This window comes from Rhipicephalus sanguineus, chromosome 3 (assembly GCF_013339695.2).
Source record: "Rhipicephalus sanguineus isolate Rsan-2018 chromosome 3, BIME_Rsan_1.4, whole genome shotgun sequence".
NCBI lineage: Eukaryota > Metazoa > Arthropoda > Arachnida > Ixodida > Ixodidae > Rhipicephalus > Rhipicephalus sanguineus.
Genome location: NC_051178.1, coordinates 191,133,597 through 191,149,029, shown reverse-complemented (window position 1 = coordinate 191,149,029; position 15,433 = coordinate 191,133,597). Strand labels below are relative to the sequence as shown.

Genomic DNA, 15,433 nt, shown 5'->3' with positions numbered 1-15,433 from the left:
CCATTACTAGAAAGCGCACACCGTGCCGTTTCTCTCCTTAATTGACGACGCTTTGAAGAAGTGCATACCGGGTACCAGTGTTGATTATGAGCTTGTTGATATCATCCTTACGCGCGATTCACGATTCGCTGTGTCCAAATATATGTTCACACCGTCAGCTACCTCAACGGTTTATCATGATCATGGGCGTTAGTCGTCGCGATAGAGACATGCTCTCAACATGGGTGCATCCACGTCAAACGGTGCTATAGCTGCCAAACACGAATAGACATTGTACAAGCTCTCATATATCATAAGCACTACTTCTGTGAAGACACGTTTCACTTTCGTGTTATACCGATTCCTATGACGGAGGGATCAGCCATGTTTTTTTTTTTTGCTCCTCATACTAAAGACTGAAACATTGCGGGGGAAAAAAAAATATCACCACAACTAACAGGGCAAAACAACAATAAAAATGCCCACGAAAAGAATGGGCGAATGCGGCTTGCAGTAAAGCGGAGCTCACCCTCAGTACAAGGCGCCGCGAAATTCTACCGCACTGCGTCAAGCGCTGCAGCCATCGATAAATGGCGGGAACAAACTTGTAACCACAAAGAAGTGTCGAATGGCTATATCGTTGGACAGCGAAGATGGCAGGGGCGAATGTACCACCGTGCGAACCAAGGTAAATGTCTCCCGACTCGTCACTGACCGCACGGCGTAAAATGCAGAGGAGCTTTTTGTCGCGTCGGAAGTTGTTACACACAGTATATCACATTCCTCGAAATGTGCAATCTTGGCGTGTAGTGCTTGGGCTGTGCTATAGGCATGACTCATGACCTTGCAGTGTCGTCACAGACTCTTCTTCTCTTTCGTTCCTTTAAACCCCCTTTCCCCTTCCCAAGTACAGGGTAGCGAACTGGAGACTTCCTCTGGTTAACCTCCACGAGTTCCGTTTATCTCTTTCTCGCTCTTCCAAGCGTAAGAAAAACGCGTTATTCACGCTGGAGCTTTCGCCCATAAAAGCAGGCGATTTTCAAATTTCCTTTTTCCCCCAAACCCCGCCTCTCCTTATCTCTGTACTCTCACTTTTATCTCCCACTTCGCAGTGCAATCGTTACGCCAGCACGGCTTATCAGTAAAAGCCAGCAGAGAAAGAGCGAGAGCGTCAAGGAGTCCCGCAGCCATGCGCACGCGACCCAAACGACGCCATGCGCGCGCCTTTTCGGCGATAGCCGGCGGCGTGCCACGGCACCGTGCACGCACCAGTGGACGCACTCTTCTTCTTCTCCGGTGGGCCGTTGACCTTCCGGTCACACTCGGGCGACGACGCGACATGATAGCGGCCGAACGGAAGACGCCCGGAAGGAGAGAAAGCTGGCGAGGCGAGATGCATGGTGCGAAGGCACGCGCGCCTTCTCGCCCTCAGTGGCACGCCCGACGACAACATGTAGGAAGGAAGAGACTACGTGCTCAACCCTCGACGGGGACTCAGTCATCGTAATTACACGCAATGAGGGAAACACGGGAAGTCCCTATAGACGAGCGCCTGTTTTTAGGAGCCAATTTGTACACCCATGGGGTATATATTTTATACGGCGGAAGCGGCTTTGTCGAAGCCCGCACTTGACCACTTGACCAATGCGCATACGACCACGGTGTTACAAGTTTTGCTCATTTGCCGTAGGGCGGATGCCCGTCACCGTGCTTAACAGCACGAGCCGATAGATGAGCATGTAGAGTGAGTGCGGAATTGTAGAGACGTTAGAAATTTCTGCAGGAGGAAATGTCTTCATGCATCCTGCACCCTATACCGATACGACCGCGACATCATTACCAAGTTACATCTTCCGAGGTTTGGTTGTTTGTTTCTTTGTGTGTTGTATAAAAGCGCTCACTTTGTTCTGTTATACTCGGTGCAAACATGCAAATGAGCCACCTCCTTTTCGCTCCTTCTCACGGACATAACTCGTCCAGACGACCGGAACTAAGGTTCGTACGTGTCCATCACCTGGACACGACTCCTCACAGTCACACCCAAAACTTTAAGGGTGGCAGTTTTCGGTACGAGCGTGCATGATATAGAGCGTTGACAAAAGCAACGTTGGCATGCACGGAGTAAACAAACATTGCTCGAACAATGGATGCCTCCTGTCTGCAGCCTGTAGACACATCACCGTCAGACAATCAAGTCCCCTTGTATCAAGGAACGATATATGTCTTCAGCTCGACGCGTTCGACTACTGTTCCACCATCGAGTCCCCCAATTCCCTGCGAACCTCCGATTTGAGCATGCGCTGAGACATTCCATGTAAAGAGCGAGCCAGAGCTGTATCCTGGACGTGACACGTATCTTGAGGCCTCTTGTACCTGTGTCGGAGCGGTAATAGGAGTGTTGCCTCGCCATAAAAAATAATTCCACGTGAATTTTCTTCGCGGTCTGACAGATGTGCACTCCAGCACCGTTCTCAACAAATCGAATTTGCCTTCTCTTGCTTATATGTGCACTTTTATTACGCGCCAAAATGCCTTTCACTAAAAAAAAAAGGAAAAAAGAAAGCACAGAGGCTTCTTCAATCTCGGTGCTTCTTGTTGATGCCTGCAGTTATCTAAATACACGTTCTGCAGCTTTTCTTGCTCGGAACATAACTGGCGGCGAGTGTATTTTAAACAAAGAAATGAAAGCGAGGGTGAACCCCATTTGCATGCGGTATAATTAAGATGATCGGAAAACACCAATATTTCTCGTGAGTAAAAGAGAGACCACGGAAAGTTTTAAAAAGAAAGAAAAAGGCAGACTGGTGGACAACTCAGCACCATGGCTTCCTGTACTGAAGAAGGCGGGAAAAAAAAAAAAAAAAAACGTCCGCTATATAAAGGTTTATTTTTCTTCATCAAGTAAACCGTTCTGCTTTTGGGTAAAGGTAAAACAAAAAGGTAGAGTTGATTTTTTTTTTTCTTCAAACAAGGCCAAGTATATGAAGCGTCTCGTTGTATGAATGAAAGAAGAAAAAAAAAAATAACCGAAGTGGTTATCCTGCTCGCTTTTCTGTCACTGAATACAATTTCATCCGCTATTAAAAAAAAAAAAAAAGAACGAAAAAAAAAAACCTGTTCTTGCCAGGGATCGAACCTGGGACCTTCCGCGTGTTAGGCGGATGTGATAACCACTACACCACAAGAACACCTGGCAGAAGGGGCGGCTACAGTTGTGCACAACCCTGGCGAAGCTCCAAAATAGATAAACAAGACGGCGAGCGGTGCCCTGATTACACAGCTGATAGTACCTGGCCTCAATGGGGAAAGGAGGAGGGCGGGAGGGAAGAAGGGGGGGGGGGGGGGAGGAGACCACGTCGACCGCCAGCCGCCGTAAAGATTGGTAAGCTCTCAAAACCTGAATGGAACTGCGCTGGTAATCAGATCTATATTTGTCGGAGGACAGCAAATAAATTATGCAGTGCTATAAAAAAGTGGTGGATATGACAACCTTCTTTCTTTTTTTCTTTCTTTTTTTTGCTTTTCATTTGTTGTGGAAAACTTCATTCGTTTCATTAGCATATACGATGGAACGGTTGGTGACGTGCACCTCGACATTTACGCACACACAGCTTCTCGCAGTGACTTCGTCATTTTTGCACAGCGTCTGCTCGCGACTGGTTCATCGATAAACAAGCGTCGTATTCTACGTTCGAAAGCAATCAAAGGCCAGCGAAAGTTCGTCAAAATGCGCGACATCAACAATGTATCAACGCCGCCGTTCGGGCGCAGATTTCGAGAAAATTCGCGCTGAACCCCGCTAATAAGCGGCCAAATAAATCAAAATCGAGACCTCTATTCAATGTATCGTTCTTTTCTTTTGTTTCCCTTTATAACCTCCAGGGACGTAGACGTTCGCATGCGTTTATAAAGCGCTCAGGTCATCGAATCCCATGTATACGGATTCGGTGCAATGCGTCTAGACCACACGTAGCACGCGTATACCATTCAATCCCGGAGCTTTAATAGTGAGCGGGGGCAACTTGCCAGAACGACGTTGTTTTTTCCCGCTAGAGGGGAGGTATTTCTATACGGCACACTCACTACTCGTCAATGGGTTTCCGTCGAGAAGGTGACGTCATACGCTCGGCTACGCGAGGCCGCCGGAGATCGGCGTAGCATACGCACGCTACGCGCCGGCAGAAAATAGACATTCCGCCAAGGGCGAGCGGAGGGGGGAGATTCATCCTTCTCTCTCCTGCTTCGTATGAGGAAGGTCGCCGTTCTAATGCGAGCGTCGTCGACAAGGAGGCTCGCTTCGCTCATTTCGTACCGCTGAGCAAGAAGCCCTCTCGCTCGCGGAAACTCGCGCCGTGCGCGTCGGCGGCTGTCTTTGATACCGCGCGGCACGACGCGTGGAAAGTCCGGCACGCGAACCGTAAACATACGTCACGCGAAGTGAGCGCCCCATCAACTGTGCTGCTGGAGAAGAGAAACTTAAATGCGACAGACACTTTAGGGTACGTTAAGCTTTGCGTTAGCGCTCGTCGCCACTGCACATGCGTAATACGCTATCCTCTTGGGTAGCCACGTTAAGTTGCGAAAATAGCCTATATCGTACCCAACGAACGCGAATCCTGCGTACGCTATTCTAAAACTGTCTAATAGACAGCTTTAGAACAGGTTTCGTAGTGTTAGCATTCGTTGGGTACCATACGCTATTTTCGTCATTTAACGTGCCAAAACGATAGCGTACGACGCATGCGCAGTGGCGACGAGCGCTAACGCAAAGCAGTAACGCAGAGCTTTGCATAGCCTACTCAAAAGCTCCCTAACAGGAAAGTATAAACCCCTCTACCAATTACGGCGTTTCCCTGATTGGATGAAAACATCAAGGTGGCGGAATTTGACAGTGCCCACAATACATCCTCAGATTTTGGCGCCATCAAGCGACGCGAAGCACTGCAGCTACACGCCGCCCGCGTGATTCAATAACGATTACGAGAGCTTTTCATAGTACACCGTTTTACAGCACCAGAAAGGTCCAGTTCGCGCAGCTGCCAGCATCACCGGAAGGCTGAAACGCCCGCCCCAGAGGCGGACGGCTGTACAGTGCGATTGCACTTGATTCGGGGAACACGCGTGGCAACCTCGCGCGAAATGCAACGCCGCGGTCACGGCGGCCCTCATCTCGGCCAATGGCCACGGCAAGTGCGGGGTCACCGCATGCTACAGTAACCGCGGGCAAAGTGAGCGAGCGCGAAAAAGAGCGGGGTGCCGGTTTCGGCATGGTGGTCAAGGGAGCCGCGGCGGCCATTCACATCGTCTCCGCCGAATGGCAGGAAGCGGTGGTGATGTCGAGGAGCGAGCGCGCTCACGCACGGCGCGGCCAACGCGGTGACGCAGCCTCGAGGCAAGAGGACTCAAACGTAGTCTGATTCAGCGGCGGCGCCGAGCGGCCATTGAGGACGAAGCGTAGATCACGCACGGGTCCGGTCAGGGCATCCGCGTCACGATGACAAGTTTCAGGAACTGAGGAGAAGGGCTACCGAGAAACGCGGCGCATCTACCAACGGTATATATATACGCAGCGGGAGAGGCATAATTATGCTCGCCGCGAAACGGTAATTTCCTTCGCTCGGGGAATGCGGCTTCCCGCCGTGCAAGGCGCGCGGCTATAGTGGCGCCAGTGTTTCTATTTCTAGGTGGATGGAAGAACTAAGTGGTTAGCGGTTCGAGTAACATACGTTTAGAATATTGGTGAAAACAAACAAACAAACAAACGAACAAGAAAGCAGGGAAGAGGTGGTGTAACAGACATCGGTATAGGCGTAGACAACAGCGCACTACAAAAACAGCGCCTCGTACGAAAAAAAAAAAAAAAGAAAAAAAATCCAGCAGCCAGGATGTTTGCAATGGATGGAGCAATAGATGACCGCAACGCACAGTCTAGGTGTCCACTGGTCGCCACCTCGTTTCAAAGTGGACGCTGATGAAGATCATAATCAACAGCCTCAACATACATACAGAGAACGAGAAAACGACGCTGCACCAGCGCCACCGCAAAGAGAGCTTGGGAGCGACTATGGCGCGGATGACAAAACATTGCTTCGAAAAGAAAGGCTTATTTCCTCTCTCTCTCTCTCTGTGTGCGACAGAGACCTATACGCTGCTCCTGCTTCAAACAAGTCTTCAAGTGTCTGTAACGTCACAAAGCAAATTAGTCACGCCGTCAAACAAACATACTGTAGAGAAGCATTGGAACGCTGTAATGGGCCATCCTCTCGAGGTTTTGTAAACAGCGACGACAGGGCGCGGCACGTTTTCTTGATTTACTGAGCGAGTTTTACCTCAACTATTTGTCCCTTTTCAGGGCATTGGGGTTTGTATGTGCCCACATGTTTCGACGGGATTTGAACGGAGTAGGCTCCCTACGCCGTTGTCAACGTGGAGCGCCTCAAGCCCTATACCATGACCCGCTCATAGTGACCAGCTGTTAGGTCGTCAGGCGGCTCCTTTTTCGTACCCGGGAAGCATTGGAACGCTGTAATGGGCCGTCCTCTCAAGCGCCTTCTAGTGGGTCGCCCTCTTCGCCTCTTCTCAGAGAGCACGGCCCTCGTGCTCGTGAGAGTCTGCGCTCCGTCGTGACTGTCGTCGTTGTGCATCGTCGCCGTCAATCCCGCCGTCAATAAACGCCTTTACAATACTATAGTTACCTCAAGCGAAGCAGTGCCAGAAAATAAAATTATACGGACCCTCTTTATGCGTCAGCGAGCGCGTCCTTCCGCGCTGACGCAAAATAACAATCGCAAAGAAATGAAACGAGAGGAAAGAGCGGTGTACGATAACAGCTGCCATTCATAGGAGAGGCGAAACCCCTGCTATCAAACAATAAAGAAAGCCAGCAAGAAAGAACGAAGGAGGAAATACATAGAGATAGAAAACGAGATAGTACAGTGGTCAACTCTCATATCTATAACGACAGAGCGTCGTGCTCCGAATTACACGAGCGACATCTACAGTTGGAAACGGGGCACCTCTGAGCATGCGCAGCCCCACTGATGCGCCTACCTTGCATTTTCGATCGTTGGTTATCACCGCGAATGCAACAACTGCTTTGGCCGTTGGAAGCGCTGTGAACAGTTTATCACAAAAACAAAAAAAGAAAAAGAAAACGAAGCGAAGCGAACCGTTGTTAGCGCGCGATGAAAGCTATGCTGTGTGTTGATGATGCCGTTCGCGGTCACATTGTCCCAGCAGCAGATTTGCGTCCACTTATAAGTTTATCCATTGTCCGGCATTGTCATTGTCGGTATGATATGATACTGCGAACCGAGAATAAGTGCGCAGTATAAATCACGCCGATCCGGTGATTGCACTCTCTCTTCTTTTTAGGCGCTACACGCGTTGACAGCGCTTCTGACGGCGAAATCAGTTGTCGCGGCCGCGGCGACACCTTGCAGCGCCTCTTCCAACAACGAAAATTATATGTATGCCATTGCTTTGGGGGACATTACACGGAGAAACAGCAATGAAGCTTTTGACACACAGTCCATAAATGGTTACATAACATAACCAGCTAGAGATATCAATAGAGCGCCAGAACCCCACGCTGTCAGTTATGCCTCGCCAACCTGTATCCACGGCATTCTCGATACATAATGATGACTCTTGTTGCACATTCTACACGTACTTCCCTTACAAAAATGGGTTTATAGACAGTCTATAGACTCTCTAAAACCATTTTGAATACATTTTTGTAAGGGTTAGAAGGCATCTGCACCGGAGGACGTCAGTTTCTTCCAAGTTGCGTGCACTCATTCGGTGTCTGGCTGTACTTAGGACGGAAAGTTGGGCTAGTTGGTATCTTGAATAATATGACATGTTTACTAACGAAAAAGACGTGGACGAGAAGCGTTGTCCTGTGGTCCTTCTTCTCGTCCACGTCTTTTTCGCTAGTAAACATGTATTTAGGACCTGCATGTACACACAGTGTTCCACGTATCTTGACGGTGCTACATGTAGCAGCGGTTAAAACGCCAATGCCTCAACGGTGCTTCGGCAGCGAGAAGCCATTCGGAGCCATACGCAACGCTCTCGCTCTCGGCGAGCTGTGGCGGAAACGAGAGCAGGCGGCGCGCCGCCATCACAAGAAGAACCGACGATAGCGGAAGGACGACGAGGGTGAATGATGGAAGGGTGGGGGGAGTTGGAGAAATACATCAAACGCGTTCCGGCAGACGGCCCCCGGACGACTACAGGAGGACGTGGAAAAGAGGGGGTGGAGGGCGGCAATCGTTTCCTCCCTGCAGCATCGTCGACTTCTTTCAACGTCGTGTGGAGGGGGCCCGCCAAGAATACGGGGGAGCGCAGCGAAGAGGGATACTCATCGCGTTTCCCACGGACGACGACGAACGAGGGGCGATCACGTCGTTGTATGGGCGACGCAGCCGGCCGCTGCGTCCGCAGCCCATCGTTGCGAACTGCAAACGCGCATTTCCGAGTCGCCAACTCCCTTCCGCATGACGAGATAACCGCGCTTGCAAATATGCACCCATACGTGATTCCGGCTCTGTAATCGGATGCCGCTACATGGAACACATTGCATCTGCTGCGTTCGAGCGGCGCAGAATGAAATTAGGTGAAAAATGACTGGACTGCTCCCAAAAGCTAGAAGAAGGTCTATTTGTCGTGTCGTATGTATATTCGACGGCTCGCCGGGGTTATTATTCAGACTCCCTACAACTACAAAGATAAGAGAGGAAGAGATGCAGATAGAAACAGAGCACATGCACACAATCATTGCTGTTTACGGCATAGGATATGACACTGTTGACACGATTTGGGCACCACCTATTCACAATGCGGCAATGCAATTGCCATGGTCTGTTCAGAAGAGTGCTTAGAAATATAGAAATGAAGACGGAGCGTACTAAATATAACGCAATAAGAACGCAAATGCGCGTGCCGGTTAACCATCGTTCCCCACGGCAATTTAACAATCCCAGCGACAGACAGTCTAATTTCCCATACGAAACTACACGCCTGTCCGCTAGGCCAGCAGGTGCGCGCGCCGCGCCACGAAACAACGGGCCGACGAGGTCGTCGAGCAGCATTTGACCGGGTCGCCACTGTACAACCGGAGCAGGAACGAACGCAAGAAGCGCGTGATTCACGACTGGGCGCCAGCAGGAATGAACCCCACGCATACACTCGTGGTCACCGCGCTTCGCTCAAACTTTTCCTTGAGGCAGCGTCTCGCCCTGCCTGTATACTCTTCCGCCTCCCATCGAGATCAAATAAGAATTGCGGGATTTTACGTGCAAAAACCACGATATGATTATGAGGCACGCCGTAGTGGAGGGCTCCGGAAATTTCGACCATCTAGTGTTCTCGGACGAGCACTGACATCGCACATTACACGGGCGTCTGCTTTTCGGAACTATCGCAATGCGACCGCCGCGGCGGGGATCGAACCCACGACCTTCGAGTCAGCAGCCGAACACCGTATAACCACTATACCACCGCGGCGGACTCCCATCGAAACTCAGCATACAAACATGTTGATCAAAATGCCTGCCATGGTAGAAATATACGTAGCAGGTGCGTCTTTCTTTCTTCTTGTTCAACGGAACTGCTATGCTATCAAACAGATGCTGCATAAATATCCACTATTATTCTGACGTGAAAGGCGCGTAGACGAAGGCGCACGTAAGGGAGATACACATTCATACACACGAGGCGCCACGTCCAACAAAATTTATTCCGGAAAATCGACGCTATTTTACACAGAGAACGTCGAGTTCAAGCAAAGCAGCTCCCCAGATAATAATGAAACAATCACATAACTGCTGCATGCGTCATCGATTCTTTTTTGAGTCACTTGTCTCCACAAAGCAATGGCCCGCGTCGTTTAAAGACAACGAAAACGTCAGTCGTCATGTGGGAGTGACGTATGAAATGCCTTTGGCGTTATACGGTGCGGTAGAAGATATGTGGGCCAAACAGAGCAGTGCACGTTCGAATGGTAGGCTGAGGTGGCATCACAAAGTTGGACATGGCAGAGGGGTCCACCTTGCAATTCATTGTCGACATTTTAAGTGCACGCCAAATTTTCGCGCGCTGTCTGCGGTTGCCGGAAGCCATAACAAATGGCTAAGATTAATAACCGAGGCAAAAAGAATCACTGAAGCAGGTGACCCATTTGTGATCGGCGTGGCATCAGTTTGTCGCCGAACGAGCCCTTCATAGCGAATGCGCACCGCCGAACTAATGACCATGCTCTTAGTATAAATAGCCGTACAGGCCAACTTTAGTCGGCAGGCCGATCCTGAAGACAGTATCATAGAAAAGTGGGTCTTCCCGGTGTCGTAATTCGGGCTCGCATCCCGGAAAACTAAACCACAACATGGCTGGCCGGAGGCACTCCACGCTGTAATGTGGTTTTCCGCGTATTGCCTGGCAGATACGTGCGTAAACGCTAACGGCATACAAAACACCGTTCAAAACATGATAAGTTATATACAGTATTGTATTAACCACCTCCACTTACGCAGCAGCGCAAACCGCTCCCTCCCCTGTATACGGTTCGTGCGGCTTCTCGGTGCAAGCAGGTAGCGAAACAACTTCAACCGCGGCTATGCAGAGGACAACGCTGCGTATGAGTCTGCATTAAATCCGGCCACAGAAAGATCCGGTGCATTCGAGCCATATTTTTCCGTACGACCCTGTACAGAATTTGCAAAGCTTAGTCAAGAAAGACGCCGTATATAGTGCAGGCCCCGAGATTATAAACCTGACCGTCGAGAGCATCGCACCTAAATATTTAAGAACACGGGGCTTTCTCGCATTTCGACACCGTATACGAAATCCGACCGGGAATCGATCCGGCGACCTCGCGCTCACAGAAGCAGAACGCTTTTTTTTTTTTTTTTTGCACGAGCGAGACACGTACACAGGGTACACGGGAGGAAGCGTCGGAGCGTAATATGACCTCGATATGGTCGCGGCGGACAGAACAATACCATGGGGCAACCTGCAGCGCGGCCGCCACTGCTGCCGTGGCCATAGCGTTAAGCCGAGACGCGGTCGTCTCCCGTCGCTGCCTCTGTGCCGCTCGATACCATCTCGTGCCGGAACGGGAGCACGTACTACACGACCGAGGAGGAGGAGGAGGAGGCCGAACCCGCCCTTTGTGAGTGCGCGCGCCAGGGCGAGCGTGTGTACGTGACCCGTGCGTAACGGCACGTGGTACGGGAGCAAAACCTTGCAGCGCGGTGAGAACGGGCAGAGGGCGACAAGGGGTTGCTGCACACTGCTTCCGAGCTTGAGAAAGTCCGGGAAAGTACCTTACAACCCGGTTAAGACGGAGTAGGACTAATGTGAGAGAGAGAGAGAGAGAGAGCAAAGAGCCAGTTGTGCACGAGTTAGGCATGGACGATGCTGTGTGTTCACCAATATGAGCACTGGTCGGCAGAACCGCAAAAGTTTGCGGGACGCGTTGTGTTCGAGAAAGCTATGTTCTCGCTTTGTCTAGGAGCATAACCGCCAAATAAGTGTTCCAGCATCTAGTTCGCATTGCAACCTATACAGTAACCAGCTAGATATAGAAGCATTACGTACTAATAGAGCAGAAATTCGCTTTGTTGTGGAGCCAACGTCCCGTAAAACTTCTGGTGTCGAGTGTACGCATGAACACGTACTCTTTTTTTCCGAACATTCATTTCATAGGCGTGAGAAATTAGGAAGTGACGACGGCGAGAGCGGACTTGAGTGCGCGTAAAGCGAGCGCCGGTGAGTTTGAGCGGACGTGGAAATAGAACTGAGTCAGCTGAGCGGGAGCCGCGTGAAGATAGAACTGAGTCAGCTGAGCGGGAGCCGCGTGAAGGTGACGGTGACCTTGAAGTGGCCGCGACTACGAGCGCGCGTCAATGTGCACGAGCGGACGTCAGTGACATGAGGTGTGTGGTGCAGAGTGTGAGTGGGCATGAGTGCCGGTGGTTCCTGCGCAGACTTTATAAGCCTGAGGTGCGTTTGGTAGGGCGCTAAACAGTAGCAGCGACGAACCTCGGCGCATCGAGTATAACGAATTACTCGGTATAACTAATTATCCAGTATAACTACGGCTTGGGCGAACAGCAGCAAACGATCGGGCCCTTGCACGTTATAGGCGCCTTCATAAAGTGTCAAGCGGCGAATTTCATAGCTTAAATTGATAATAGGTGACTACTGATGACACACGAAAAAAAAAAGAGAGAAACGGCAGGCCTGGTGGAGGAAATGGGCGTGCCTAAGTGAACTTCCAAATGTGTATTACGCGACAACTGTGAGTTGCATTTATATTTATACACTCAGCAAACAGGAAAATGCTATTCAAGGGCTTGACCAAATTCAGTGCTCCCTTGGCTCCCGTTTCTTCTGGCTTATTGTCTACTCGTTCGGCTGATATTAACAAAGCGACAAGCTTACGTAGGCGCGCTCCCCACAGGAATAAGGATAAGAACAAAGTCGGGTACCGAGCCAGCCGATGCGTCACCGCAGAAAACCGGGCGAGAAAGTGCAGCACCCGTAGTTATAAGAGGAGGGATAGACGACCCCTTTCCGTAGGAACGTTGGGCAACGGCCGCAAAGGCGCGATGCCGCGGCGGCATTTTCTCTTTTTCCTTTGAGAGCTTTCGGCGGATGCCGGAGATGAAGGCTGCCAAGACCGCACCCTCCCTTCCCGCTTCGAACAAGCCGCGCATACGGCGCGCTTGACGAAGAACGATCGACTGCTCGCTTCGTGCTCGACCGCGCGTCGCATTGCGAAGCCACTTCACGCAGCGTCAGAGGTGCCTCGCCTATAACCACGAGCGCCAGCGCCGTGACGCCCGCCGAACGAAGGCCACCGGAAACACACGCAGCGCCCGTTTAAACCATACCGCGATCACGAGAGCGTCCCATACACGAGCTTCGTGTACAAATACAGGCAGCGCGCAGGTGAGCACAGTGTACTTTAAGACAGCCATCGCGTCACCTCAGGAGGGGAAGTGAACTACAACAATACCAATAACGTCGCCGCAGGAGTGAGTGGTATTGTGGTTATTGGTATGAGTAGCTCTTTCTATAGAACACGTAGGATCATGGCTCAACGCCACATGAATTTGAGTGAGGAAAAAAAAAAAGATGGGACGATTTTCAAGGTATCTATAGCGTTATTTTTTCATCTAGTTGTCGTCCTTCTTATTCTAGCGCTCTCCCGACACCGCGTGTGTGTATACCTTAGTTCGACCACGTGACTGGTTGGCGGTAGTGTTTACTATCGCAGAGTCGAACCCCGGTATATCGAATCTGAAGGGGATCACAAAAGAATTCTGTATATAGGTAGTTAGATGTATAAAATATCTTATATATCGAAACTATACTCAAGGGTATATTACAACTGTTCGATTTACCCGGTAACTCGTTATATGTGGGTTCGCTATATGTGCGGGTTCGACTGTATATTCTTCTTGTTTCTGTTCTATAACGAGTGCAAAATAAATGCAAGACAATAAACTCTATAAGCGATTTGTTCTTGCGCGTGTGCTGAGGGGTTCGAAACAGTTTGAGCGTGACGGTCCACGTAGCAGGAGAATTAGACGAGGAGGGTTGCGTGAAAAGCACAACGAATCGTGGCGTCCTAATAAGGATGTGCGACATGCATGTCCGGTTATACCACTTGCGGGTTGCCACTGCACACGTCTACCGGTTAACGCGAGATGACAGTCATACGCAACCGCGTACTGAACAACGCCGTTCCTCCCGCCAGTCCAGTGAACCAACAAACGATTGTTGACGAAGGGTGGAAGAGCGTGGTTGTCGGCTCTACCGCTGAATTATCACCGTTCACATTCACGCGCATAAGAAATGGTCGAACACTTTCTACGTACAACCCCATGCCCATATATATCCTTTTTCGTATATTCAATACGACAATATTCATACGAATGCAACACATACGGAAGTCAATAAACGCACAGATGACGTTATGTTTATTTCTTAATCCAGAGGTATAATTATGAGACAAAAGGAAATGAATGTGTACAGAACACTATGTTTACAACCGGTAGGAACAGAACCCAAAACCTCCGCGTTACGGTGTCAACAAAAAAGGGCCCTTCGATCAAATTCCTCTTCGACGTTAACACGGCAGCAATAAACACTTTTTTTTTTATATAAGGGGCAAGCGAGCTTTATAGTTCCTTCGAACACTCAGTGTTCATGCGAAGTTGAAGTACCAAGAAAGAGATAAAGAACGGGGCTATGACGGCTAAAAATATGTAAATAAGGAATGCCCGTGGGAGTTAAACATTGCATGCATACTACGAACACGCGCAATGCTGAACGAGGAGTTGTTGGCTCTTCTCCACCCCCTCCCTCCCCCAACTAGCTTTCACTAGGAAAACACGCGGCAGCCGCGCTCCGGTCGGCGGCGGCGAAGGCCGCCGCCCCTCTGCCCCATCCAAGGTCACACCGCAAAGCAGGTCAAGCAGCCGCCGAGAGGGCGAGCTAGTGACGCAACGGCAGCCTCGGCGGTAAAGTCGGCGGAGGCGTACACACCCCACTTTCGCCCGGTGCGCCGCTGGCGCCGCCACTGCGTCCGTCACTCAGAGGCGCCCTCCTCCGGCAACGCAGCAGGGGGTGGACAATCACCCCCCCCCCTTTTTTTTTTTCTTTTTTTGCTGGGATACAGTGGGCCAATTTTTTTTTTTTTTTCTGGGGTTTAACGTCCCAAAACCACGATATGATTATGAGAGACGCCGTAGTGGAGGGCTCCGGAAATTTCGACCACCTGGGGTTCTTTAACGTGCACCTAAATCCAAGTACACGGGCCTCAAACATTTTCGCCCCCATCGAAAATGCAGCCGCCGCGGCCGGGATTTGATCCCGCGACCTTCGGGTCAGCAGTCGAGCGCCATAACCACTAGACCACCGTGGCGGGGCGACAGTGGGCCGATGCGTGACTGCTCGTAAGGTCCAGCGTATAACTTGCGGAACCAAAACAAAGCATTCCTACAGTGAATCCTTAATTCGCTAATGCATTTAGTTGGGTATATAGTCGGTACGGGTTTAGCGAATACATAATACTAGCGAACACGCACCAGAGACTACAGAGAACGGGACAGGACAATTGCTAGACTTTCACTGAACTACGCGCTTGATTAGGCACACGCAGTGCCGAGTCGCTGACAAATGTCTCAAAATTTACCGCCGCCTATCTTTGCCGCCCCCTTACACATGTGGTCTCTGTTCGCACAGATAATCCATTTTCTTTTTCTTTAGACAACGCAGTAGGCGTAATGCTGACACACGTGTCCCCCGCCCCGTACTACATCTCAAGAGGCCCCACTATCTCCCTCTCTATTTGTTGACCTCCCACGTGTATAACAAAAGTCGCGTGATATTCCTGTGTCAGTGCCCCAGTGTAAGTGCTGTTGAAAAGTAGTGCCCCTTC

The 15,433-nt window shown here is 50.5% G+C and overlaps 1 protein-coding gene and 1 non-coding gene across 11 annotated transcripts in view; both read right to left on the bottom strand.

Annotated features, from left to right (window-relative positions):
* LOC119387910 (lysine-specific demethylase 6A) overlaps nt 1-15,433 on the bottom strand; it is a 218,751-nt gene that overhangs the window by 55,465 nt on the left and 147,853 nt on the right. The window lies entirely within an intron of this gene.
* On the bottom strand, nt 3,095-3,167 carry Trnav-aac (transfer RNA valine (anticodon AAC)). The gene has a single exon. It is a non-coding gene; the product is annotated as a tRNA-Val (tRNA).